This window comes from Mobula hypostoma, chromosome 2 (genome assembly GCF_963921235.1).
Source record: "Mobula hypostoma chromosome 2, sMobHyp1.1, whole genome shotgun sequence".
Classification (NCBI taxonomy): Eukaryota; Metazoa; Chordata; class Chondrichthyes; order Myliobatiformes; family Myliobatidae; genus Mobula; species Mobula hypostoma.
The window spans coordinates 156,694,768-156,720,604 of record NC_086098.1 but is presented as its reverse complement, the minus strand read 5'-3'; the positions used below and the strand labels follow the sequence as shown (position 1 = coordinate 156,720,604).

The following is a 25,837-nucleotide window of genomic DNA, read 5'->3' as shown; positions in this document are numbered from 1 at the left end:
AGCGCTGGAAATGGTTACATCCCGACACGTGGGACAGAAGCAAGGTCGCATTGTGTATTCCACGAACCAGCAAATTCCGGCCGGCTTAACAACAGAGCGGCAGACTCCCCTGCTGAAATCCGGAGGAAAACACACAGAGGGGGATCACAAAGCCGAGGAGAGAGGACCGGGTCGAGACAACAGAGACTTTTGGAGAAGAGGAGTTTGGTGGGTAATACCGTTCTGCCTGACCGGAAGTGCATCGAGAGTGGTAAGCGGCGTGAAGGAGTGGGGTGCTTACTGATCTGGCTAACAACGGATGGTGCAATCCGGGGTATATTACGGTCGAGGAACGTGTTTGCAGACTGGACATTGAACTTTTTACTGTTGGACTTCGGCCACGTTCCACCGTGATACAACACTTGACGGCACGGGAGGTCGTTCCTGCCTGTGGCCATCGAACGTGCAGCTCCTCCCGTGGAGGGTCAGACACCCTGAGCCAATAGACTGGTCCTGGACTTATTCTCCATCTGGCATAGTTTTGCATTTTGTTGTTTGACTGTTGGGGTTTTTTGTATTGCTATACTTACGATCTATTCTTGGTTGGTGCGGCTGTAACAAAACCAAATTTCCCTCGGGATTAATAAAGTATATCTATCTATCTATCTATATAGTGTAGAGGATTGTCAAAGATTGCAGAGAGACATTGATAGGATGCAGAAGTGGGCTGAGAAGTGGCAGATGGAATTCAACCTGGAGAAGTGTGAGGTGGTACACTTTGGAAGGACAACCTCCAAGGCAGAGCACAAAGTAAATGGCAGGATACTTGGTAGTGTGGAGGAGCAGAGAGATCTGGGGGTACATGTCAACAGATCCCTGAAAAACACTGTAGAAGTAATGAGGGACAAAGAAAAGGCGGATGAACTTAATCAGTATTTTGTGTCAGGTCTTCACTGTGGTAGACATGAGCAATATGTCAAAAATTTGACAGTATTAGGGAGCAGACGTGAGTGAAGTTGCTATTACTAAGCAGAGGGTATTTGGAAAACTGAAAGGTCTGAAGGTAGAGAAGTCACACGGACCAGATGGACTACACCCCAGTGTTCTGAATGAGATAGCTGAAAGGATTGTGGAGGCATTAGTAGTAATCTTGCAAGAAAAACGAGATTCAGGAATGGTTTCAGCAAACTGGAAAATTGAAAATGTCACTCCTCCCATTAAGAAGGGAGGGAGGCAGTGGAAAGGAAATTATGGGCCAGTTAGCCTGATTTCAGTGGTTGGAAAGATGCAGGAGTCCATTATTAAGGAAGCGGTTTTGGGGTATTTGGAAGTGCACAATAAAGTAGGCGAAAGTCAGCATGGTTTCCTTAAGGGGAAATCATGCCTGACATATCTGTTGGAATTCTTGAAGAAGTAACAGGCAGGATTGTTAAAGGAGAGTCAATGGAGGTTGTTCACTTGGAGTTTCAGAAGATCGTTGACAAGGTGCCATACTTGAGGTTGCTTAACAAGAGCCCACAGTATATAGGCATTATGAGACCATAGATTTGCGCCTTAAAAGGTTTCCAAGGCACAGGCCTGGGCAAGGTTGTATGAAAGACTGGCAGTTGCCTATGCTGCAAGTCTCCCCTCTCCATGCCATCGATGTTGTCCAAGGGAAGGGCATTAGGACCCATACAGCTTGGCACCAGTGTCATCACAGAGCAATGTGTGGTGAAGTGCCTTGCTCAAGGACACAAACACGCTGCCTCAGCCAGGGGTCGAACTAGCGACATTCAGATTACTAGACGAATGCCTTAACCACTTGGCCACGTGGCAACAAGAGCCCACAGTACTACAGGAAAGAGAGTAGCATGGATAGAAACTGGCTGACTGACAGGAGGCAAAGAGTTGAAATAAAAGGGGTCTATTCTGGTTGGCTGCCAGTGACTAATGGTGTTCAGTAGGGGGTCAGTATTGAGACCACTTCTTTTCATGTTAAATGTCAATGATTTGAATGATGGGATTGATGACTTTGTAGCCAAGTTTGCAGACAATACAAAGATAGGTAGAGGGGCAGGTAGTGTTGAGGAAACAGTGAGTCTGCTGAAGGAGTTGGATAGATTGGGAGAATGGGCAAAGAAGTGGTAGATGGAATATAACGTAGGGAAGTGTATGGTCATGCACTTTGATAGAAGGAATAAAGGCGTAGTTTATCTTTTAAATGGGGGAGGGGGGAATTCAAAAATCAGGGTTGCAAAGGGACCTGGGAGTCTGTGTGCAGATTACCTAAAGATTAACTTGGAGGTTGAGTCGGTGGTAAGGAGGGCAAATGCAATATCAGCATTCATAGAAACATAGAAAATAGGTGGATAGGCCATTCAGCCCTTCGAGCCTGCACCGCCATTCAGTATGATCGTGGCTGATCATCCAACTCAGAACCCTGTACCTGCCTTCTCTCCATACCCCCTGATCCCTTTAGCCACAAGGGCCATATCTAACTCCCTCTTAAATATAGCCAATGAACTGGCCTCAACTGTCTCCTGTGGCGGAGAATTCCACAGATTCATCACTCTCTGTGTGAAGAAGTTTTTCCTAATCTCGGTCCTAAAAGGCTTCCCCTTTATCCTCAAACTGTGACCCCTCGTTCTGGACTTCCCCAACATTGGGAACAATCTTCCTGCATCAAGCCTGTCCAATCCCTTTAGGATTTTATATGTTTCAATCAGATCCCCCCTCAATCTTCTAAATTCCAACGAGTATAAGCCTAGTTCATCCAGTCTTTCATCATATGAAAGTCCTGCCATCCCAGGAATCAATCTGGTGAACCTTCTTTGTACTCCCTCTATGGCAAGGATGTCTTTCCTCAGATTAGGGGACCAAAACTGCACACAATACTCCAGGTGTGGTCTCACCAAGGCCTTGTACAACTGCAGTAGTACCTCCCTGCTCCTGTACCCGAATCCTCTAGCTATGAATACCAGCATACCATTCACCTTTTTCACCGCTTGCTGTACCTGCATGCCCACTTTCAATGACTGGTGTATAATGACACCCAGGTCTAGTTGCACCTCCCCTTTTCCTCATCGGCCACCATTCAGATAATAATCTGTTTTCCTGTTTTTGCCACCAAAGTGGATAACCTCACATTTATCCACATTAAATTGCATCTGCCATGACTTTGCCCACTCATCTAACCTATCCAAGTCACCCTGCATCCTCCTCACAGCTAACACTGCCGCCCAGCTTCGTGTCAGCCGCAAACTTGGAGATGCTGCATTTAATTCCCTCATCTAAGTCATTAACATATATTGTAAACAACTGGGGTCCCAGCACTGAGCCTTGCGGTACCCCACTAGTCACTGCCTGCCATTCTGAAAAGGTCCCATTTATTCCCACTCTTTGCTTCCTGTCTGCCAACCAGTTCTCTATTCACATCAATACCTTACCCCCAATACCGTGTGCTTTAAGTTAGCACACTAATCTCCTGTGTGGGACCTTGTCGAAAGCCTTTTGAAAATCCAAATATACCACATCCACTGGTTCTCCCCTATCCACTCTACTAGTTACATCCTCAAAAAATTCTATGAGATTCGTCAGACATGACTTTCCTTTCACAAATCCATGCTGACTTTGTCCGATGATTTCACCGCTTTCCAAATGGGCTGTTATCACATCGTTGATAACTGACTCTAGCATTTTCCCCACCACCGATGTCAGGCTAACCAGTTTATAATTCCCCGGTTTCTCTCTCCCTCCTTTTTTAAAAAGTGGGGTTACATTAGCCACACTCCAATCCTCAGGAACTAGTCCAGAATCCAAAGAGTTTTGAAAAATTATCACTAATGCATCCACTATTTCTTGGGCTACTTCCTTAAGCACTCTGGGATGCAGACCATCTGGCCCTGGGGATTTACCTGTCTTTAACCCACCTAACACCACCCCTACTAACATGTATTTCCCTCAGTTCCTCCATCTAACTGGACCCTCTGTCATTCATTTTGAGAGGACTAGAATATACTGTAAGAGTAAGGATGTAATGCTGGGGCTTTATGAGGCATTAGTCAGACTGCATTTGGAGTATTGTGAACAACAGGAATTCTGCAGATGCTGGAAATTCAAGCAACATACATCAAAGTTGCTGGTGAACGCAGCAGGCCAAGCAGCATCTATAGGAAGAGGCGCAGTCGACGTTTCAGGCCGAGACCCTTCGTCAGGACGAAGGGTCTCGGCCTGAAACGTCGACTGCGCCTCTTCCTATAGATGCTGCTTGGCCTGCTGCGTTCACCAGCAACTTTGGAGTATTGTGAGCTGTTTTGGGCCCTTTATCTAAAAGATGTGTTGACATTGGAGAGGGTCCAGAGGAAGTCATGAGAATGATTCCCGGAATGAGAGGGTTCATGCATGAAGAGTGTTTGATGGCTCTGAGCCTGTACTTGCTGGAAGGCAGGAGAATGGGGTTGAGAGGGATGATGAACCAACCATGATGGAATGACAGAGCAGACTCGGTGGGCCAAGTGGCCTAATTCTGCTCCTATGTCTCAAGAGATTCTGTAGATGCTGGAAGCCCAGTGTAACACACCCAAAATGTGGAGGAACAGTCAGCATCAATGGAGAAGGATACAGAGACGATGTTTCGGGCTGAGAAAGGCCTAAGTTTTGTGTCATCCATAATTTTATAAGTTGCCCAAGTCTAGGATATTAAAAGTAATACCTGAAAAACACTACTCTTCACTTTTCTTCAGACAGAAATACAAACATTCAATGCAACCTTCTCTTGTCTGTTACTAAGCAAACCTTCTATCTATAGTGGTGCTAGAAAATTTGTGAACCCTGTAGAAGTTTATCTATTTCTGCATAGAAGTGACCTAAATTGTGATCAGATCTTCATGCAAGTCCTAAAACTAGATAAAGAGAACCCAATTAAATAAATAACACAGAAAACTTGATACTTGTTCATTTATTTATTCAGAAAAATGATCCAATATTACATGGATTTGTTGGGAAAAGTATGTGAACCTCTGGGGTAATGCCTTCTACAAAAGCTATTTGGAGTCGGGTCTTCCAACCAACAAGGTGAGATTGGAGATGTGGGTTGTAGAGCTGTCCTGCCCTATAAAGACACACAAAATCAGGTTCTGACAGAATCTGCTCTTATCCGGAAAGATCTGTGTGTGTACCATGCCTCAATCAGAACAACGTTCTCGGGGACCTCAGAAGAACCGTAGAGATGCATCAAGCCAGAAAAGGCCACAAAAGCATTTCTAAAGACCTGAGTGTTCATCAGTCCACAGTAAGACAAATTGTCTACAAATGGAGGAAACTCAGTACTGTTGCTACTCTCCCTGTGAAGTATGATGAAAGGAGCATCATGGTTTGGGTTGCTTTGCTACCTCAGGGCCTGTTCAGCTTGCAATCATTGAGGGAGCTATGAATTCAAAATTACATCAAGACATTTTACAGAAGAATGTCAGGGCAGCAGTTTGTCACCTGAAGCATAACAGAAATTGGATAATGCAACAAGACAATGATCCGAAAGACAAGAGTAAATCACCAACAGAATGGCTTAAAAAGTAAATTTGTGATTTGGAGTGGCTGTGTCAAAGTCCTGACCTTAACCCTATAGAGATGTTGTGGAAGGAGCTGAAGCAAGCAGTTCATGCAAGGAAGCCCACCAACATCCCAGAGTTGAAGCAGTTTTGCAAGGAGGAATGGTGTAAATTTTTCCAAGCCGATGTGCAGGACAGATCACAGTTACTGGAAATGTTTGATTGAAGCTGTACAAGAGGATCACACCAGTTACTGAAAGCAAAGGCTCACATACTTTTTCCAACAAATACATGTAATATTGGATCATTTTTTCTCAATAAATAAAAGTATAATCTTCTTGTGTTATTTATTTAATTGGATTCTCTTTATCTAGTTTTAGGACTTGTGAAGATCTGATCACATTTTAGGTGCCTTATTTTAATTTACATTTACTAATGAATCACGATCTCTGATTGGCCACTGTTTAAATGCCAAATCTCCCATGAAGCACTTCTTTTTAATGCGCACTGGCTGACCTGAGTGAGTCACTCCTTCTCTCACTCCCGACCTCTGACTGCCCACTGTTCAAAATGTTCATCCACTGCATTAGCTTCCTCTTTCTGGTAACTCATTCAAAATGCTTGTAAAATTCTTAAATGTGATATTCTCTTACCAAAAATTAAGGTGTTTCACCTTAATTTATTAATTTCCTCCAGATGATTATTAATCCTAACCTGAATTAATATTTCTGAATACTTCTCCATGATTAAGGTTAAACTGATTAGTGTTGGTTGTTGGGCTTATCCTTATTCAATCTGGAACAAGGAAACAACACACACAAAATGCTGGAGGAGCTCAGCAGGTCAGGCAGCACCTATGGAAAAGAGTGAACAGTCGATGTTTCAGGCCCAGTCTCTTCTTCAGGACCATTTGTAATTGTCCTGATTTCTAATATCACCTCAACATGCAAACTGAATTGGAAGATTTTGCTCTGTTCTCTCATTGGTTCCTTGACATCATAATCAAGGAACTATCACTTATACCCTAAGAAATCGCCATCCATGGTGTTACTGGTGATTTAATTTGCTCAGTCAGTGTAGGCCATGCAAACCAAGTCAGAGGTAATAGTAAGGAGGACAATTATTAATGATTTTCCTTAATTATTAACCTTGCATCTCTAAATTCCCAAATTTTACCCTTCCCTGCATTATCTGTTTTTGGCCTTACATACAACTCCCATCAGGTTTGTGTTCAATGTTTTCTCCCCTACTATTTCTTTCAGGTGAAGCAGCAATTCTTATAATCTGCTTTTGGTGTTCAGATTGTGGTCTCCTCTATGCTGGAGCAACTACATGCAATCCGGTGACCTCTTTGTGAAGCACCTCCATTCAGTCTGGAGGGACGACCCCAAGCTATCAATGGCATGTCACAATTCTCCATTCTGACCATTCTGTCTGTGGCCTATTGTGTTCTTCCCAAAAAACCTAATGCAAGCTTGAGGAACACTACCTTGCCTTCCCTCTGGTCATGTTGAAATATTTGGGATTTGTGTTCAAGTTCAATAATTTCAGATAAATTGCATTATCAATTGTTAACAGATCCAACCAGCTCTGCTTAGATTAGTAATGTATATTATTCCCGTTTTCTGTCTGACTGACGCTGCCTCATCTAGTGGGCATTTTCAGTATTTCCCTCTTCACACTACTACCTTCAGGAAGGAAGTACAAGAGCCTGAAGATTTATAACTCAATATTTTAAGAAGAGGTGCAGCCATCAGATTTCTGAATGGTCCATGAACACCATCTCATTATTCATCTTTTGCACTATTAATCTATTTTGTAAGTTATGGATTTTTTTGTGTATTGCATTGTACTGCTGCCATAAAGCAACAAGTTTTGTGACATATGTCAGTGATAATAAACCTGACTTTGAAGTCTCACCAACAACGCTTACATCATTTCGCAGATTTGCCATGTTCTACTATATGTTTTCTCTCTCTCTAAATTATTCTATAATCTATCCACAAATAATGGGATCAGCTCCAAAACTCTGGCTTTACCCTATCAGAGGTATTCTCTTTGTCCTATCCATCCCTTCTCCCCCCCCCCACCATTAAAACTAACTTGTTTCATAATTTTTCATGTTCTGTTAAAGGATTCAACATGCTGACTTTGGTTCTTTTTTCCCCACAGGTGCTGTCACTGCTGAGTTTTTCCCAACATTTTGGTTTTATTTCAGACTTGATTTGGATTACAGAATTAATGGCTTTGTGGCCAAGTTTGCAGAGGAGACAAAGATAGGACTCTTCATATCATGTTCTTGATATTTAATACTTACTTATTATTACTTTGAATTTGCATAGTTTGATGTCTTTTACACATGAGTTGTTTGTCCATCTTGTGTGGTTTTTCATTGATTCTATTGTTTCTTTGTATTAACTGTGAATGCCTGCAAGAAAATGAATGTCAGGGTTGTAAATGGTGACATAAATGTACTTTGGTGATATATTTACTTTATAATTGCTGAATGTTGGGTTTTTTGTTGTATGTCACAACCTGACCAACACATCCCAGTAAATTCCTAATACATGTAAATGTATATGGTGAATAAAGTTCATTTTTGATCCTTGATCTTTAAAAAACTGAGTGTTCTACAGCTAAAGGCAGTTGTGCTAGCAAGTTATGAGGAACATGCAAAGAGCTGCATCATACCTGGCTTGTTGAGTTCCTTTGGTATTTTGTGAGTGTTGCTCAGGAGTTACAGCAATCTGCAGAATCTCGAAGTTCAAATTCAAAGTAATTTATTATCAAAGTTCATATATGTCACTATATACAACCCTGAGATTCATTTTTCTGCAGGTGTACTCAATAAATCCATAATAGAATAACCAGCAAATCAATGAAAGTCCATACCAACTTGGGCTTTCAACCAGTGTGCAAAAGATAACAAACTGCAAGTTCAAAACTAAATAGATAATAACAATCAATAAACAGTAAATATCAAAAACATGAGATGAACAATTCTTGAAAGTGACTCCATAGGTTGTTGGAACATTTTGAAGAGGGGGAAGTAACGTTGAGTGAAGTTATCCCCTTTGGTTCAAGAGCCTGATGGTTGAGGGGTAATAACTGTTCCTGAACCTGGTAGTGAGAGTCCTGAGGCTCCTGTTCCTTTTCCCCTGATGACAGTAGTGAGAAGGGAGCATGTCTTGGGTGGAGAGGGTCCATGACAATGGATGCTGCTTTCCTACAATAATGCTTCGTGTAGATATGCTCAATGGTTGGGAGAGCTTTGCCCATGATAGACTGGGCCAAATCCACTACTTTGTAGGATTTTTCCATTCAAAGCCACTGGTGTTTCCATACCAGGCTATGATGCAACCAGTCAATATACACTCCACTACACCTCTGTAGAAATTTGTCATAGTTTTAGATATCATGTCAAATTATCGAAAGCTCCTAAGGAAATAGAGCTGCTGTCGTGCTTTCTTCCTAATTGGACTTGCATGATGGGCCCAGGACAGACCCTCTGAAATAATAACACCAAGGAATTTAAAGTTGTCGACCCTCTTCACCCCTGATCCTCTGGACCTCCAGTTTCCCCTTCCAAAAGTCAATAATCAGTTGCTCGGTCTTGCTGACATTGAGCAAGAGGTTGTTGTTATGACACCACTCAGTGGGTTCTCAATCTTCCTGCTATATGCTGATTTGTCACCACCTTTGATCCAGCCAACGACAGTGGTATCAGCAAACTTGAATAAGGCATTGGAGCTGAGCTTAGCCTTACAGTCATAAGTATCAATCGAGTAAAGCAGGGGGATAAGCACACAGCCTTGTGGTGCATCTGTGCTGATAGAGATTGTGGAGGAAATGCTGTTGGAGGCCTGAAATGACTGGGGTCTGCAAGTGAGGAAATTGAGGATCCAATTGCACAAGGAGATATTGGAGTTGACTTATTAGTTTTGAGGAAATGATGGTATTAAATGCTGAGCTGTAGCTGATAAAAAGCATCCTGATGTCTGCATCTTTGCTGTCTAGATGTTCCAGGGTTGAATGAAGAGCCAATGAGATGGCATCTGCTGTGGACCTATTGCTTTGGCAGACAAATTGAAGCAGCTCCAATTTGCTTCTTAGGCAGGAGTTGAAAAGTTTCATCACCAACCTCTCAAAACACTTCATCACAGTGGATACAAGTGCCACTGGGTGATAGTCATTGAGACAGTTAACCACATTCTTTTTAGGCATTGGGATAATTGAAGCCTGCCTGAAGCAGGTGGATACCTCAGTCCACCAAAGAGAGAGGTTAACGATATCAGTGTGGGAGTTTGTGATGGTTCCTCCAAGTTTTGTGCTCCCTTGTGCTTGTGTTATAGAAACTAGCTCTTGCTATCCAGCAATACAGTTCCACAACAAATATGAGGCTGGAAGCTTTATGAATTTTAGTGTATTCCTAGATTTCTCCTGGCAATGACCATGATTAGCTGTTGAATGTGTAATTGCTGCCACTGGGACAAAGCCTTTGGAAGGTCACCTTGCAGGACCACTACTGTTTACATTTGATACAGAAAGGGAAATAGTAACATAGCAATTTACAACAATGAACATTGGCAGAATTGTAATAGCCAGAAGTGAAATTTGTCCACAGGAAATCCATGCCCTTTGCAAAGTTTGCAATCACATCAATAGACAATTTGTAAATTCACAATCTTTTGAATCTGTCATTTTGTAGTCCCTTTGTTGGTTTATCAGTGCATTCTTGGGCTTTCAAATGCATTTTTTAAAAGAAACAAATACATCTAAATGCAAGAGCATTGGAATTTGTTACCCATGTTGGTCCTGGATTAATTCGATCCATTTCATGCCAGCTGAGTGATCATGCTGACAGGGAGGATGGAGGCGGGGTGTCAGAGCCTGGAGCCATCTGTCTGCCTGTGGTGCCATTGTCTTCGTGTCAGCTTTCATCTCTCTTCAAGTGCTGTGAAGTGTTCTATTTATCTGTTTTGTACTGACGGCCATCTCACTAGGCAACATGAGGACCGGTGCGAGTGGAGGGGCACAGCTGTCTACATGGCATGAATAAATGCCACCAATCCCAACTCGTTGACAGATTAATTTGTTTTGTTCGGCTGCTTAAACCCTGGGTGTCAGCATGTCCTGTTGGTGTTTGCGAGCAATGAAGGGAGCAGGGTCCAAAACTGAAATTTCAGAACTCCATCCCACATTTCTGATCCACTGAATTCAAGATTTAAAGATTGTTTATTGTCATTTTTCAGCACACAGGTGTAAAGGAAAACGAAATGATTGTTACTCCAGATCAGATGCAGCACAAAACAAAACAAGCATAAAGAACACCCAAAATATAATAAATATAAATTTAAAGCAATTCTATAAAACACAAAGTATGAGTAACTGCTATTTTCCTATATGTATAGACTGATTGTATGTAAGTAAGGCGACATATATTGCACTGTCTATTGAGATATTAGGTGAATTTCACAACTACAATCTATGATTCATCTTCCTTGAAAGTGAAAACCAATGGTTCTTTCCCCATCTTGGTCCTTTTTAAAAAAAACGTTATGCTTGTTCAGAATTCCTATTTGTCACATCTCTGCCCCGCGTAGGACAGATAAATATATTCTCACTTTTTTTGTTGGAGGCACTCAATTTCTTCCAAATTTCTTTGCAACAAACTTAAATGCTTTCTATTAAACAGGAAAAACAAATAACTATTTTCTTGCTCACTAGGAGCTATAAAATTACAAACTGCAAACCTCTCTTAATTAACAAATAGGTTTTGTGTCCTTAGAAACACAGAAAACCTACAGCACAATACAGGCCCTTCGGCCCACAAAACTGTGCCGAACATGTCTCCACCTTAGAAATTATCTAGGGTCATGCACAGCCCTCTATTTTTCTGAGCTCCATGTACCTGTCCAGGAGTCTCTTAAAAGACCCTATCGTATCCACCTCCACCACCGTCGTCAGCAGCCCATTCCACGCACTCACCACTCTCTGCGTAAAAACTTACCCCTGACATTTCCTCTGTATCTACTTCCAAGCGCCTTAAAACTGTGCCCTCTCGTGCTAACCATTCCAGCCCTTGGAAAAAGCCTCTGACTATCCACATGATCAATACCTCTCATCATCCTATACACCTCTACAAGGTCACCTCTCATCCTCCGCTGCTCCAAAGAAAAAAAAAACAAGTTCACTCAACCTATTCTCATAGGGCATGCTCCCAATCCAGGCAACATCCTTGTTAATCTCCTCTGCACCCTTTCTATGGTTTCCACATCATTCCTGTAGTGAGGAGACCAGAACTGAGCACAGTACTCCAAGTGGGGTCTGACCAGGGCCCTACATAGCTGTAACATTTTTTGGGTCTGGGAATGCTCAAAAATTTTTCCCATATAAATTGATGGTAATTGCTTCTTCGCTTCACGCCATTTCGGCTTACAAACTGTTTCATAGGAACGCTCTACCTTCGGATATGGATTCCCATTCGGATATGTTCATACATGGCCTCCTCTACTGTCATGCTGAGGCTAAACTCAGGTTGGAGGAGCAACACCTCATATACCATTTAGGTAGTCTCTAGCCCCTTGGTACGAACAATGAATTCTTCAACTTCCGGTAATTCCCTCCCCCTCCCTTCCTCTATCCCTATTTCACTCTGCCCCCTCCCCCAGCTGCCTATCACCTCCCTCTTGGTTCTGCCTCCTTCTACTACCCATTGTGCTTTCCCGTATTCCTTCTTCACCTTTCCTGCCTATCCCCTCCCTGCTTCCCTTTCCCTACCCCTTTATCTTTCCCCTTACTGGTTTTTCACTGGAACCTACCAGCCTTCTCCTTCCCACCCTCCCCCCACCTTCTTTATAGGGCCCCGGCATCTGCAGAGTATTTTGTGTTTAGAAAAGGCCGAGTTCACTCAACGTATTCTCATAAGACATGCTCCCCAATCCAGGCAACATCCCTGTAAATCTCCTCTGCACCCTTTCTATGGTTTCCATGTCCTTCCTGTAGTGAGGCAACCAGAATTGAGCACAGTACTCCAAGTGGGGTCTGACCAGTGTCCTGTATAGCTGCAACATTAACTCTCGGCTCTTAAACTCAATCCCACGATTGATGAAGGTCAATGTACCGTATGCCTTCTTGACCACAGAGTCAACCTGCGTCACGCATAAAAATTGCTGGTGAACTCAGAACGCAGCAGGCCAGGCAGCATCTATAGGAAAAGGTACAGTTGACATTTTGGGCTGAGACCCTTCATCAGGACTAACTGAAAGAAGAGATAGTAAGAGATTTGAAAGTGGGAGGAGGAGGGGGCAATCCCAAATGATAGGAGAAAACAGGAGGGGGAAGGGATGGTGCTAAGAGCTGGAAAGTTGATTGGCAAAAGGGATATGAGAGGATTATGGGATAGACAGGAGGCCTAGGGAGAAAGAAAGGGAGGGAAGGGGGAAGCCCAGAGGATGGGTAAGGAGTATAGTGAGATGTCCTATAGACTCAGACCCCGAGTTCCCTCTGATCCTTCACACTGCCAACAGTCTTACCATTAACGCTATATTCTGCCATCATATTTGACCTACAAAAATGAACCACCTCACACTTATCTGGGTTGAACTCCAGCTGCCACTTCTCAGCCCAGTTTTGTATCCTATTAATGTCCCGCTGTAACCTCTGACAGCCCTCCACACTATCCACAACACCCCCAACCTTTATGTCATCAGCAAATTTACTAACCCATCCCTCCACTTCCTCATCCAGGTCATTTATAAAAATCACAAGGAGAAGGGGTCCCAGAACAGATTCCTAAGGCACACCACTGGTCACCAGCCTCCATGCAGAATATGACCCATCTACAACCACTCTTTGCCTTCTGTGGGCAAGCCAGTTCAGGGAGGCACTGCTCTTTGGCCTACAGACACTTTCTCTGTGCTCATAACATCAGACATTCCTACATGCATTTTTTTTGGTGAAGGATAATAATGTATCCTTACATTATTATATTACATTCATATTTCTGCCCTGTTTGTGGTGGTGAAGCCTCAGTTTAGTGGAGGAAATGGAGAGGCTGGATAAGCATGGTGCAGATAACCTATGCACAGATGTGTTGGGTGCATTTATATATTATAGAAGTTTGTTAGAAAAACTGAAGATCATGGCAAACAGATAAATAGATATAGAACAGCAGCCCTCTCACAACTCCAGGATCAATACTGACCTTGGGTTCTGTCTGTGTGGAGTTTGCACATTGTCTCTGTGACTGTGTGGGTTTCCTCCTGGTGCTCTGGTAATAGGTAGGTTAATTTGCCTGATACAAGTGAATGGGAGGAGAATTGGAAGGTGCTAATGAGCATCAGTAAGAAAATAGTTTGCAGGGAAAAAGGGGATTGACATGATGAGCCCAATCAAAACTGACATTATGAGCCAAATGGCCTTCTATATTGAAATAACTGGGGATTACAAGAGAAAGGAACGGTGGTATCACACAGTCTCAGTACAAATAACAGTACTGTTTTCCCATATCTGAACAATTTGGATTTATAGTAGACGGCATTATGACAAGAAGGAAAAAGATGAGAGGAGATTTGAGGATCTTTTTCCCCCATTTTGGAGCATTTTCTGGGTGGATGGGGAGGACAGGTACTGTTTCAACACTTAATAATTACGTGGTCCTGGTTGGATGAGTACCTGGTCCAAGTGATGAGATAAATAGGATGAGGATAGGTGGTCAATATGGCCACAGTGGGATGAAGGATCGGTTTCTGAGCTTTACAATCATGTTAAGATCTGCAGAAGGCTCAAAACCCAGAAATGTAATTGTGCTGGGAAGCCTGTTTAGATTTACAAGGACGGTATCTAGATTGGAGGACTTCAGTCATGTGGAGAGATAGGGTAGGCTGGATTTGATTCTCCTCGAATGAAGGGGGCTGAGGGGGAACCTGATAGGAGTATATGATTGTGAGAGGCATCGATAGGATTCCTTATGGTTGTCTACAAATTAGTCTAAATTTATTACAATTATTAAACATAATTGATTGCTCAATTACTCACCCTCTTCAAGTCAGTATTTAGTAGATGCACCTTTGGCAGCAATTACAGCCATTGTGTGGGTAAGCCTGTATCAGCTTTCCACATCTGGACACTGCAACTTTTCCTTACTGTTCTTTACAGAACTGCTCAAGCTCTGTCAGATTGCATGGGGATTGTGAGTGAACAGCCCTTTTTAAGTCAGCCACAAATTCTCAATTGGATTGAGGTCTGGACTCTGACTTGGCCACTCCAGGATATTAACATTTTTTTAAAACCATTCCTCTGTAGATTTGGCTTTATACTTGGGGTCACTGTCTTGCTGGAAAACAAATCTTTTCCAAAGTCACAGTTCTCTTGCGGACTGCATCAGGTTTTCCTCCAGGATTTCCCTGTTTTTGCTGCATTCATTTTACCCTCTACCTTCACAAGCTTTCCCAACCCCTGCTGCAGTGAAGCATTCCCACAGCATGATACAACCACCACCATGCTTCACAGTAGGGATGATGTGTCTTTGATATTATGCAGTGTTTGGCTTACGCCAAACATAGCGTTTAGTCAGATGGCCAAAAAGCTCAAGTTTGGTTTCATCAGACCATAGAATTTCTTCCAGCTGACTTCAGAGCCTCTCACATGCTTTCGAGCTAACTCTAGCCGAGATTTCATGTGAGATGGTTTCAATAGTTGCTTTCTTTTAGCCACTCTCTCATAAAGCTATGACTGGTGAAGCACCCGAGCAAGTTGTTTTATGTGCAGTCTCTTCCATCTCAGCCACTGAAACTTGTAACTCCTCTAGAGTTGTCATAGGTCTCTTGGTGGCCTCCCTCATTAGACCCCTTCTTGCACACTCAGTTTTTAAGGCAGATTTACAGCTGTGCCATATTCTTTCCATTTCTTGATGACTCACTTAACTGTACTCCAAAGGATATTCAGTGACTTGGAAATTTTCTTGTATCCATCTTCTGACTTGTGCTTTTCAATGATCTTTTCTGAGTTGCTCGGAGTGTTCTTCTGTCTGCAGGGTGTAGTTTTTGCCCGGATACTGACTCACCAGCAGTTGAACCTTCTTCCTCTTCTGCTGACTTTTAATGGCGATTGACAGTCCAACTTAAAAGTGCATTATCGCCACCAACTGGACTGGAGTGTGGTGTAGAGCATTGGGAAATAAAACCCCTACTAGTTCCTTATCAAATTAAAACCAAATTACCCCAAAAAGCCCTATAGAATGTAAATAAGGCAATTTTGTGAATTAAAGTCACTTACATAGCTTAGTAAAGTTTTTTTTAAATGAAAACTGTCAACCCCCAAAACTAGTGCAGTCTGCATTTGCTTTCTTTCAAACTTATGTGCTTCACATTGTTAAAGAATATGTTCAACTGTTTCATAATAATGACAAAATCTACACACCCCAGAAATATGTTTTCCAACAAGATACAAGGAATAAATAAACATAGGGTACGCCCAATTCTAAATTGAATCAATATAATTCCTTCCCTTCTTGTTTTACCCCCTTCTTCCATCAATCCAGTTTTTATGTATTCTGTAAAGGTGTCTCCTCTTATGCTCATTATCCCACAAGTCTTGTCATGATCCCCTAATTCTTAACCTTGTCAACCCCTTTGCTTCTGATTTGTTAAGTGGAAGGTCAATATCCACTGATGAACTTTCAACAGCTTGTTTGGCTAAACAATCAACCTACTCATTCCCCTCAACACCTCTATGTGTGGGGGCCCATAAGAAGCAGACCTGAAAACCAATATCTTGAGTATGAAATAAAGTTTGAAGAGCTTCCAGCAGTAAATCTGACCTACTGCTAGAATGACCTGTTTTAAGTCTAGCTAAAACTGAAGAATCTGAACAAATTATAACTTTGCAAGGACAAATTTCTTCCACCCACTGTAAACCCGAAATCATGGCAACCAATTTTGCTGTATATACCAATAAATGGTTAGTAAAGCATTTCTTTATTGTTACCTGTAATTCAGGCACAAAAACAACCACACCAACATTCCCTGTTAAATTATCTTTTGATCCATCAGTAAAAATGATTAACATATCACAATAATTCTCCTTATCATATTGATGAATCAACAGACTCTCAGGCATGTCAGGATTCTTGGACTTCATTAAATCATGCAATCTAAAGTCACCTAAAGGTGTTGGAAAAAAACACAGTAGGGTTACCAATAAAGTAACAGTGGGACATATTGCATAATCCAGTAAGACCATATCCCTATCGTGATAAGAACACAGCCACCCAAAACTAAAAACACTTTTTGTGATGTTTCCAACAGTCTTCCAACACACTTTTAACAGGGTGATCATTCCTCTGCCCCCTCAAAATAATCCAGTATGTTAACATCAGCTTCAACCTCCACAACTGAAAGGGTAATTGTCCTATTTCAACAAGTAAAGCTGAAACAGGAGACGACCTCAATGCACCACAATATGGTCTTAAAGCCTGTGCTTGTATCACATCCAAACATTTTAAATTTGATGAAGCTGATCTATAAGCAACATGGGCATAATCAAGTATAGATCTTATTAAAGTATAAATGGTCAACAGAAATTTTTGTGTAGTATCCCAAGAGTACTCACATAGACACCTCAGGATATTTAATGCCCCTTTACATTTGTCTTTACATTTTACTGATATGGTACTTCCACGTCAGCTTATTATCCAGCCATATGCCGAGAAATCTTACCACTGACACTTCAGGAGTTTGACCATATATTACAAATTTAGTGCAGATTTATTGATCCTCTTTGTAAACACATAACTTAGGGATTTAAGCTTTCAGTAGCTAAAACCCATCTATTTGTCCACTGTTCGACCTTACTAATCACTAATTGCATCATATACACAGTTAAATTGAAATTTCTACATCTGATCCATAAAGCTCCATCATCTGCAATAAGTGATTTGCCCACCCCAGTACCTTAGAGAAAATATCATTAATCATAATATTAAACAATGAAGGGCTGTAAATACAGCCTTGTGGGGTCCCATTCCCTATCTCATAGAAGCCCAAATGTACCTTACCTACCCTTACCTGCAAAGACTGTCGAAATAAAATTATATAGCCTTCCTCTCACTCCTAATTTCCATAATTTAGTCAAAAGACCCACCCTCCATATCATATGCTTTTTCAATATCAAAAATACTGCCATTACAATTTTTATTTACTTATGCTTTCCTAATATCTTCAAAACATAAAAATGAATCCAATGTCATTCTACCCTTCTGAAATCCACTCTTTTAAAATGTTATATCTCCTCTTTTTTCCAAAATATAATTCAACTACTGTATTACTGTACATTCCATGAGTTTACACAAATGGGATGTTAGAGATATTGGTTTATAACTAGAAGGATCCATGGGGATTTCCCAGGTCTTCCATGAAGAGGGAAGATGGCCTAATCTCCAAATATGATTCAAATATTCTAATATTATCCCAAGAGGGTTGTCAGCCATATGTTTAAACATACAATAACATATATAATCATTTCCTGGAGCTGTCTGACCTGTACTAGCAGTTGGACCTTCCAGATACAGGTATATTTTTACTATAATCAATTGAAACACCCTGACTGCATACAAGTGATCTCCAGTTAACTAATTATGTGACTTCTAAAACCAATTGGCTGCACCAGTGATGATTAGGTGTGTCATATTAAAGGAGTTGAATACTTATGCAATCAATTATTTTGTTTTATATATTAGATCACTTCGTAGAGACTGTTTTCACTGTGGCATGAAAGTCTTTTTCAGTTGATCAGTGTCAAAAAAAGTCAAATTAAATCCACTTTAATTCAATGTTGAAAATTTCCGGGGGGGGGGAAGTACTTTCCCCCCCACCCCACCCCCAGGCACCACATGTCCTGTCCTGGTTTAACTTCCCAAAATGGATCGGATATCAGATAAAACTATTGCAGGTAGACTGGCACTTAGATAACTACATCCCCTCCGGTAGAACCATCAGACTCCTAAACTGGTGTGCATGGATAACTTCACTCAACTCTGAACTGATTCCATAACCTACAGACTCACTTTCAAGAACTCTACAACTCATTTTCTCAGGATTAATTAAATAATTAATTGATTGCACAATAAATATCTATTTACTTATTTAATTATTTGCATAATTTGTCTTTTCTTTTGCACATTCATTGTTTGTCAGTATTTGTGTATTCATAAATTCTATTGCATTTCTTATCTTCCTGTAAATGTCTGCAAGAAAATGAATCTCAAAGTTGTATATGGTGATGTATACGTACTTTGGTAATGAAGGCACAGAAGGATGTGGTTTGAATGTGGGCACAGGGAATTCGTGTGGATGTGCAAACAGGACACAGTGGGCCAAAGGGCCAGTTTCTCTGCTGGACAGCTGTGTGACTGCTGGAGAGAATGGGTACATGTCAGATGTGCCAGTAGGAGTGGCATAGTGGTGTGTCACAGCTCTGGCAACCCACATTCAATCTGAATTTCTGGTACTGCCCATGTGGAGATTACATGGTCTTCCTGTAACTGCACAAACTTCTCCTGTTTTTTTCCCCCAGTCGCCAAAGATATACATTAGAATTTTTTTTTTTTTTTTTTTTTTTTTTTTTTGAGGTGGGGAAATGGTTGAATGGGATTCATGTAAGTGAGTAGTCGATAGCTCGTGTGGGCTCTCTGTGCCAAAGGCCTCTTTACTCAGAGCACCACAGCACAGAAACAGGCTCTTCAGCCCATCTAGTCCATGCTTCCCTGGTCTTTTCCCTCATTCCATCTACCTGCAGCTGAACGATAAGTCCTCCATAGCACTCTCATCCATGTACCTGTCCAAACTTCTCCTGGATATTACAATTAAACCCACATCTACCACTTCTGTTGGCATCTTGTCCACACTCACACCGCCCTAAGAGTGAAGTAGTACTCTTTAAATGCCCTTAAATATTTCACCTTTCACCCTAGTTATAGTCTCACCCAACCTGAATGGAAAAAGAGCCTGCATGCATTCATTCTTAATAACTTCGTATACTTCTATAAGATCTGTTTCCGTGATACGTAACACTATGAAACATATTGAAGAAGTTTTTTCAGGAAGAATCAGCAAATATATAAGGGGCTGGGAGAAGAGGTATATTTGTGCACAGATCTTTATATTTACATGGTATGTTAGAAAAGCAGTTGATACAGATAGGAATCCTGGGCTTTATTCAAAGCAACATTTGCTAAGAGTTCAAAAACCAGGATGTCGTGCTGAACCTATATAAACCACCAGCTAGAGAATAGCACTTACTCGCATGAGGAATTGGAGGGATAGCCTGGTGGTATACAGTGGCCTAGACGGGTGCGGGGAGAGTGGTGAGTTGTCCTGTTGAGTATGTTAAATTCTTATTATTTACAAGGAATAGAGGTATTTTGATCCCCATGGATAATGATGATAAAAAAAAAGTACCTGTAAGGCCACTAGCAATAGCATCAAGGTTGCAATGATATTAATGGTCACCTCTCAGTGGCTATAACTTCCATGCAGGATTTAGCAGCAAAGAATCAAAGTGCAAATGAAAATTACTTTGAGGCAAAGGGAGTGTACTATAAGAGAAAATTCATTGAAAATATAAATAGAAATCCAGAAGTTTAAAAAGGTAGTACATGAAGGTGTGGGGTCTGTTAAAGAGAAAATTGGAGCCTGCAGTTATGCTAATAAGATTGTTCGTAACTGTCTTAAACAGGGTAAAGAGGGTTCTAAAGTAATGTAGGTTGAAACTCTCTGGTCCAGCATGTTTTAAATCTCTAGGACAGCTCTACATTAATGAACTAATTCTAACCATGATCTAACATTAACTAAAATCTGTACTAATCTGTAGCTAATTTTCCTACCTGTGCAACTTGTGCAATCTCAGCTGACAGCATTTTGAACCTACAGAAATGTCGGGTTACAGACAGTCTTGGACCTCTATGACCCAGGTACTACTACTACGTTGACTCAGGCCTAGGGGGCCGGCGTCGGGCACGATGACGGACTCTCCGCTCCTCCCTCATCAGTGTGTTCAGTTCATCTACATTAGCCATGCCACTGTCTTCTAGGAGCGTGTTGACCATAGTCTTGGGAGGGCACCCAGGGTTCATCTTCCCATGCTTGGGCTCCCATATGATGACTAGGCTGGCAGGTAACTCGGGGTGGCGTAGACAGTGCCCCGCTAGTTGCAGTCTTCTCGCCTCGATCTTAGTGGTGAGCATCGGTAGGTCGTCATAGAGCTCGATATTCGTCATGTGCCAATTCACGTCCAGAGCCATCCGGAGCAGGGAGCATTTATATTTAAAAAGAATAGTTCTCCTGATCAGAGGAAGACATCTGGGGGCAAGTTCTATGGTTTGTATTTTCTCTGGACTGTCTCTCATCAAGTTCTAAGGGGGCCAGACTAGAAAGTTTCAATTTATAGTCTTCCTGAGTATCAGTGTTTTCAGTCCTAACCCCAGCCATATGCTCATTCCTTACTCCTTTGAGAGAGTAGACAGATCCATAGATGCAAGTCAGTAGATAACAAGGACCTGTTGTATAAGCAGTAGTTGTTCAAACTCATTGTTTCTGCGCTGTGAATGGTGACAAAACATGCAACTGGAATGATTCAAAACAAGCAACTAACTTCTTTATCATAATGAAATTAGGGTTCATTACCCATTGCTCAGATAATGAAAGTAGGACTAAGAAAGATGGAATGAATTGTAAGTTTTATACCTTGCCACAGTAAATAGAGCTGGAAAGAGCCTGTGTCTTTCCAAATGTTTTAACCCTAAGATATACAAAATTGTGAAATTCAGTCTTTATTTTTTGCACCATTAATCCTTTTTAAAATTATTTTTAAAATTATAGAGACATACAATATGTTAAAAAAAACTCATTGACTCACCATCTACCATCTAGCCTTTCTATGCCTTTCTCTTTATGTTCCCACTAACACTTCATCCCCTCCCACCTTCAGATTTCACCACCGTGTTGTCCCAGGTTAGATTTAATTTAAATTGGAAGTAAAACATATGAACCGTGTCAACTGGAAAAGGTGATAACTGTCTCTTTATATTCGCAGGGATTCAGATTTCAGGATTATTAGAACCCCTTTTGGAGCAGGCGTGACCTGTACAAAAAGTTCGGTTGCACTTGAATCCGAGGGGGACTAATCCTGGCAGGGAGGTTTGCTAATAACAGGGTTGTCGTGGTGGGAGATTTTAACTTCCCAAATATAGACTGGCATCTCCCTAGAGCAAGGAGTTTAGATGGGGTGGAGTTTGTTAGGTGTGTTCAGGAAGGTTTCCTGACACAGTATGTAGATAAGCCTACAAGAGGAGAGGCTGTACTTGATCTGATATTGGGAAATGAACTGGTCAGGTGTCAGGTCTCTCAGTGGGAGAGCATTTTGGAGATAGTGATCACAGTTCCATCTCCTTTACCATAGTATCGGAGAGGGAAAGGAACAGACAAGTTAGGAAAGTGTTTAATTGGAGTAAAGGGAAATATGAAGCTATCAGGCAGAAACTTGGAAGCATAAATTGGGAACAGATATTCTCAGGGAAATGTACGGCAGAAATGTGGCAAATATTCAAGGGATATTTGCATGGAGTTCTGCAGAGGTATGTTCCAATGAGACAGGGTAAGGATGGTAGGGTACAGACACCGTGGTGTACAAAGGCTGTTGAAAATCTAGTCAAGAAGAAAAGCTTATAAAAGGTTCAAAAAACTAGGTAATGATAGAAATCTAGAAGATTATAAGGCTAGCAGGAAGGGGCTTAAGAATGAAATTAGGAGAGCCAGAAGGGTCATGAGAAGGCCTTGGTGAGCAGGATTAAGGAAAACCCCAAGGCATTCTACTAGTATGCGAAGAGCAAGAGGATAAGACGTGAGAGAATAGGACCAATCGAGAGTGACAGTGGAAAAGTGTAGAACCGGAGGAGATAGCAGAGGTACTTAATGAATACTTTACTTCAGGGAGACTTACAGTGGATTGAAAAGCTTGAGCATATAGACATTAAGAAAGAGGATGTGACCAAACACATTGATTAAGGTAGAGCAGTAGATGTAGTGTATATGGATTTCAGCAAGCCATTTGATAAGGTAACCCAGGCAATGCTTATTGAGAAAGTAAGGAGGCATGGGAATCGAGGGACATTGCTTTGTGGATCCAGAATTGGCTTGCCCACAGAAGGCAAAGAGTGGTTGTAGACTGGTCATATTCTGCATGGAGGTCGGTGACCAGTGGTGTGCCTCAGGGATCTGTTCTGGGACCCCTTCTCCTTGTGATTTTTATAAATGACCTGGATGAGGAAGTGGAGGGATGGGTTAGTAAATTTGCTGATGACACAAAGGTTGGGGGTGTTGTGGATAGTGTGGAGGGCTGTCAGAAGTTACAATGGGACATTGATAGGATGCAAAATTAGGCTGAGAAGTGGCAGATGGAGTTCAACCCAGATAAGTGTGAGGTGGTTCATTTTGGTAGGTCAAATATGATGGCAGAATATGGTATTAATGGTAAGACTCTTGGCAATATGGAGGATCAGAGGGATCTTGGGGTCCAAGTCCATCGTCGACTGAGGCCTAAGAGGCCAGCGTCAGGCATTTTCATGCCTTACAAGACTCGGAAGGAAAGACTGTGTGGCGCGCCACTCCTCACACAGACATACAGCAATGTGTGGTTAAGTGCCTTGCTCAAGGATGCAACATGCTGTCACAGCTAAGGCTCGAACTGGTGACTACTGAAGGCCACGTGCCCACACCAAATCCATAAGACACTCAAATCTGTTGCGCAGGTTGACTCTGTGGTTAAGGCCTTCATCAACCGTGGGATGGAGTTTAAGAGCCGAGAGGTAAAGTTACAGCTATATAGGACCCTGGTCAGACCCCACTTGGAGTACTGAGCTCATTTCTGGTCACCTCACTACAGGAAGGATGTGGAAACTATAGAAAGGGTGCAGAGGAGATTTACAAGGATGTTGCCTGGGTTGGGGAGCATGCCTTATGAGAACAGGTTGAGCGAACTTGGCCTTTTCTCCTTGGAGTGGCAGAGGATGAGAGGTGACCTGATAGAGGTGTATAAGATGAGAGGCATTGATCATGTGTATAGTCAGAGGCTTTTTCCCAGGGCTGAAATGGCTAACACAAGGCAGCACAGTTTTAAGCTGCTTGTATGTAGGTACAGAGGAGATGTCACGGGTAAATGTTTTGCACAGATTGGGCTGCTGGTGATGGAAGCAGATAGGAAAGGGTCTTTTAAGAGACTCCTGGATAGGTACCTGGAGCTTAGAAAATAGAGGGCTATGGGTAACCTTAGATAATTTCTAAGTACATGTTTGGCACAGCATTGTGGGCCGAAAGGCTTTGATTGTGCTGTAGGTTTTCTATTTAATTGCCCCAAATGTAAATTAGTGAGAAAGTAATATTGTTCTGAGCTAGACAGAAGCATAATGGATGAATGGCCTTCTTCCATATGAAAAGAAAAATGGAAGCAAGAGAGGGTGAGATTTATATCATTCTCCTTCTTAGAAACACGAAACTGATAATACAGGAAAATAGAGCAAAAACAAACAATATGCTGGAGGAACTCTGCAGGTCAGGTGGCAATTTCAGGTCAACAGATGCATCAGAACTGATTCTCACCTTTATAAGAGCATCAAAGGTTACGCAGAAAAGGCAGGAGGACAGGGTTGAGAGGAAAATAATCAGTAATGATCGAATGATGGAGCAGACTTGATGAGCCGAATGGTCCAAGTCTGTTCTTAGCTATTATTGACTTACGGTTTTGTTGCATTTGTTGTTTGAGCAAACAGTTGTTGAAGGTGTTGGTCTTTATACACTGGGGACCACAACCATTGACTGTTTTAGTTCATAATCACTGCAGTAGGTGTTTACTAACTCATTAAAAGAAGCATTTTCTCTGCTGTCAGTTTTACATCTTGCACTTTGGAGTTGGCAGGTAGCACTAGGCTGTGGTTTCTATCTGTGCTACTGCTTCATTTAGTGTAGGTGGGTGTCATGAGAATTGGGGTGGAGGGGGTAGGTAGTTAGCGAGAGAGAACAGGTTACAGGGGAAATAAGTGAGGGAGTGAGACTAAGGTGAGTAGTTGTGAACTTAAAAGGCTTTTGTAAACAACAATCTTGCATTTCAAAGGTTCAATGGTCCATTTATTATCAAAGTATATAGCCCAGAAATTTGCCTTAATATGAAGAAGTAATGTGAGAACCAACTCTCCCACGTAGACCATTTAACCAACCGGATCGACAGAAGGCATCGCCAATTCCTACAATAAAGATTTAAAGGGTGTGATTTAAACAGAAGGTAATACGAGAATTTCAAAGGGTTTCACATAATGGTTGAGGTGACAGGTTCAAATGGGTCAAATCCAAATCCAGTTGAGGTTGCTCAGTTAAAATTTATTTTCCATTTATTGCAGTTGATTTTCTTTTCTTGCAACAGAGTAAGTCATCTAGCAGCAATAAATACTTTAAAAAAATAGTCAATGCAGTTTACCTAGTTTTAAGAACAGTTTACTGTGTACTAGTATCAATTTGCTTTGAAATAGTGACAGACATTGCCCTCCAGTGGCTCAAAGCTTTTAAACATCAGACCATGTGGGTTGATGTTTGCATTACATAGAACAGGAGTACAGCATAGGAGCAGGCCACTCGGCCCACAATGTTCTGCTGAACCAATGAAATTAGTAATCAAATTGCCAACTAAAGTCCATATCCTGCAACACACATCAAAGTTCCTGGTGAACGCAGCAGGTCAGGCAGCATCTCTAGGAAGAGGTACAATCGACGTTTCAGGCTGAGACCCTTCGTCAGGACTAACTGAAGGAAGAGCTAGTAAGAGATTTGAAAGTGGGAGGGGGTGAAGGAGATCCAAAATGATAGGAGAAGACAGGAGGGGGAGGGATGGAGCCAAGAGCTGGACAGGTGATTGGCAAAGGGGATATGAGAGGATCATGGGACAGGAGGCCCATGGAGACAGAAAAGGGGGAGGGGAGGGGAAAATCCCAGAGGATGGGCAAGGGGTATAGTCAGAGGGACAGAGGGAGGAGGAGAGTGAGAAAAAGAATGTGTGTATATAAATAACAGATGGGGTATGAGGGGGAGGTGGGGCATTAGCAGAAGTTAGAGAAGTCAATGTTCATGCCAACAGTTTGGAGGCTACCCAGACGGAATACAAGGTGTTGTTCCTCCAACCTGAGTGTGGCTTCATCTTTACAGTACAGGAGGCCGTGGATAGACATGTCAGAATGGGAATGGGATGTGGAATTAAAATGTGTGGTCACTGGGAGATCCTGCTTTCTC

The 25,837-nt window shown here is 41.9% G+C and overlaps 1 long non-coding RNA gene across 2 annotated transcripts in view; it reads right to left on the bottom strand.

Moving 5' to 3' along the window:
- Positions 1-15,579, bottom strand: part of LOC134342594 (uncharacterized) — a 46,174-nt gene extending 30,595 nt beyond the window's left edge. Inside the window, exons 1-2 of one of the 2 annotated variants that reach the window (XR_010017046.1) lie at positions 15,430-15,579; positions 7,825-7,935 (exon numbers count right to left, since the gene is read on the bottom strand). This is a non-coding gene — a long non-coding RNA (uncharacterized LOC134342594). Of the gene's footprint in view, positions 1-7,824; positions 7,936-14,546; positions 15,392-15,429 lie in introns of those variants that run through there. The other variant, XR_010017047.1, reaches the window with a different exon arrangement.
- Between the last annotated feature and the right edge of the window lie 10,258 nt (positions 15,580-25,837).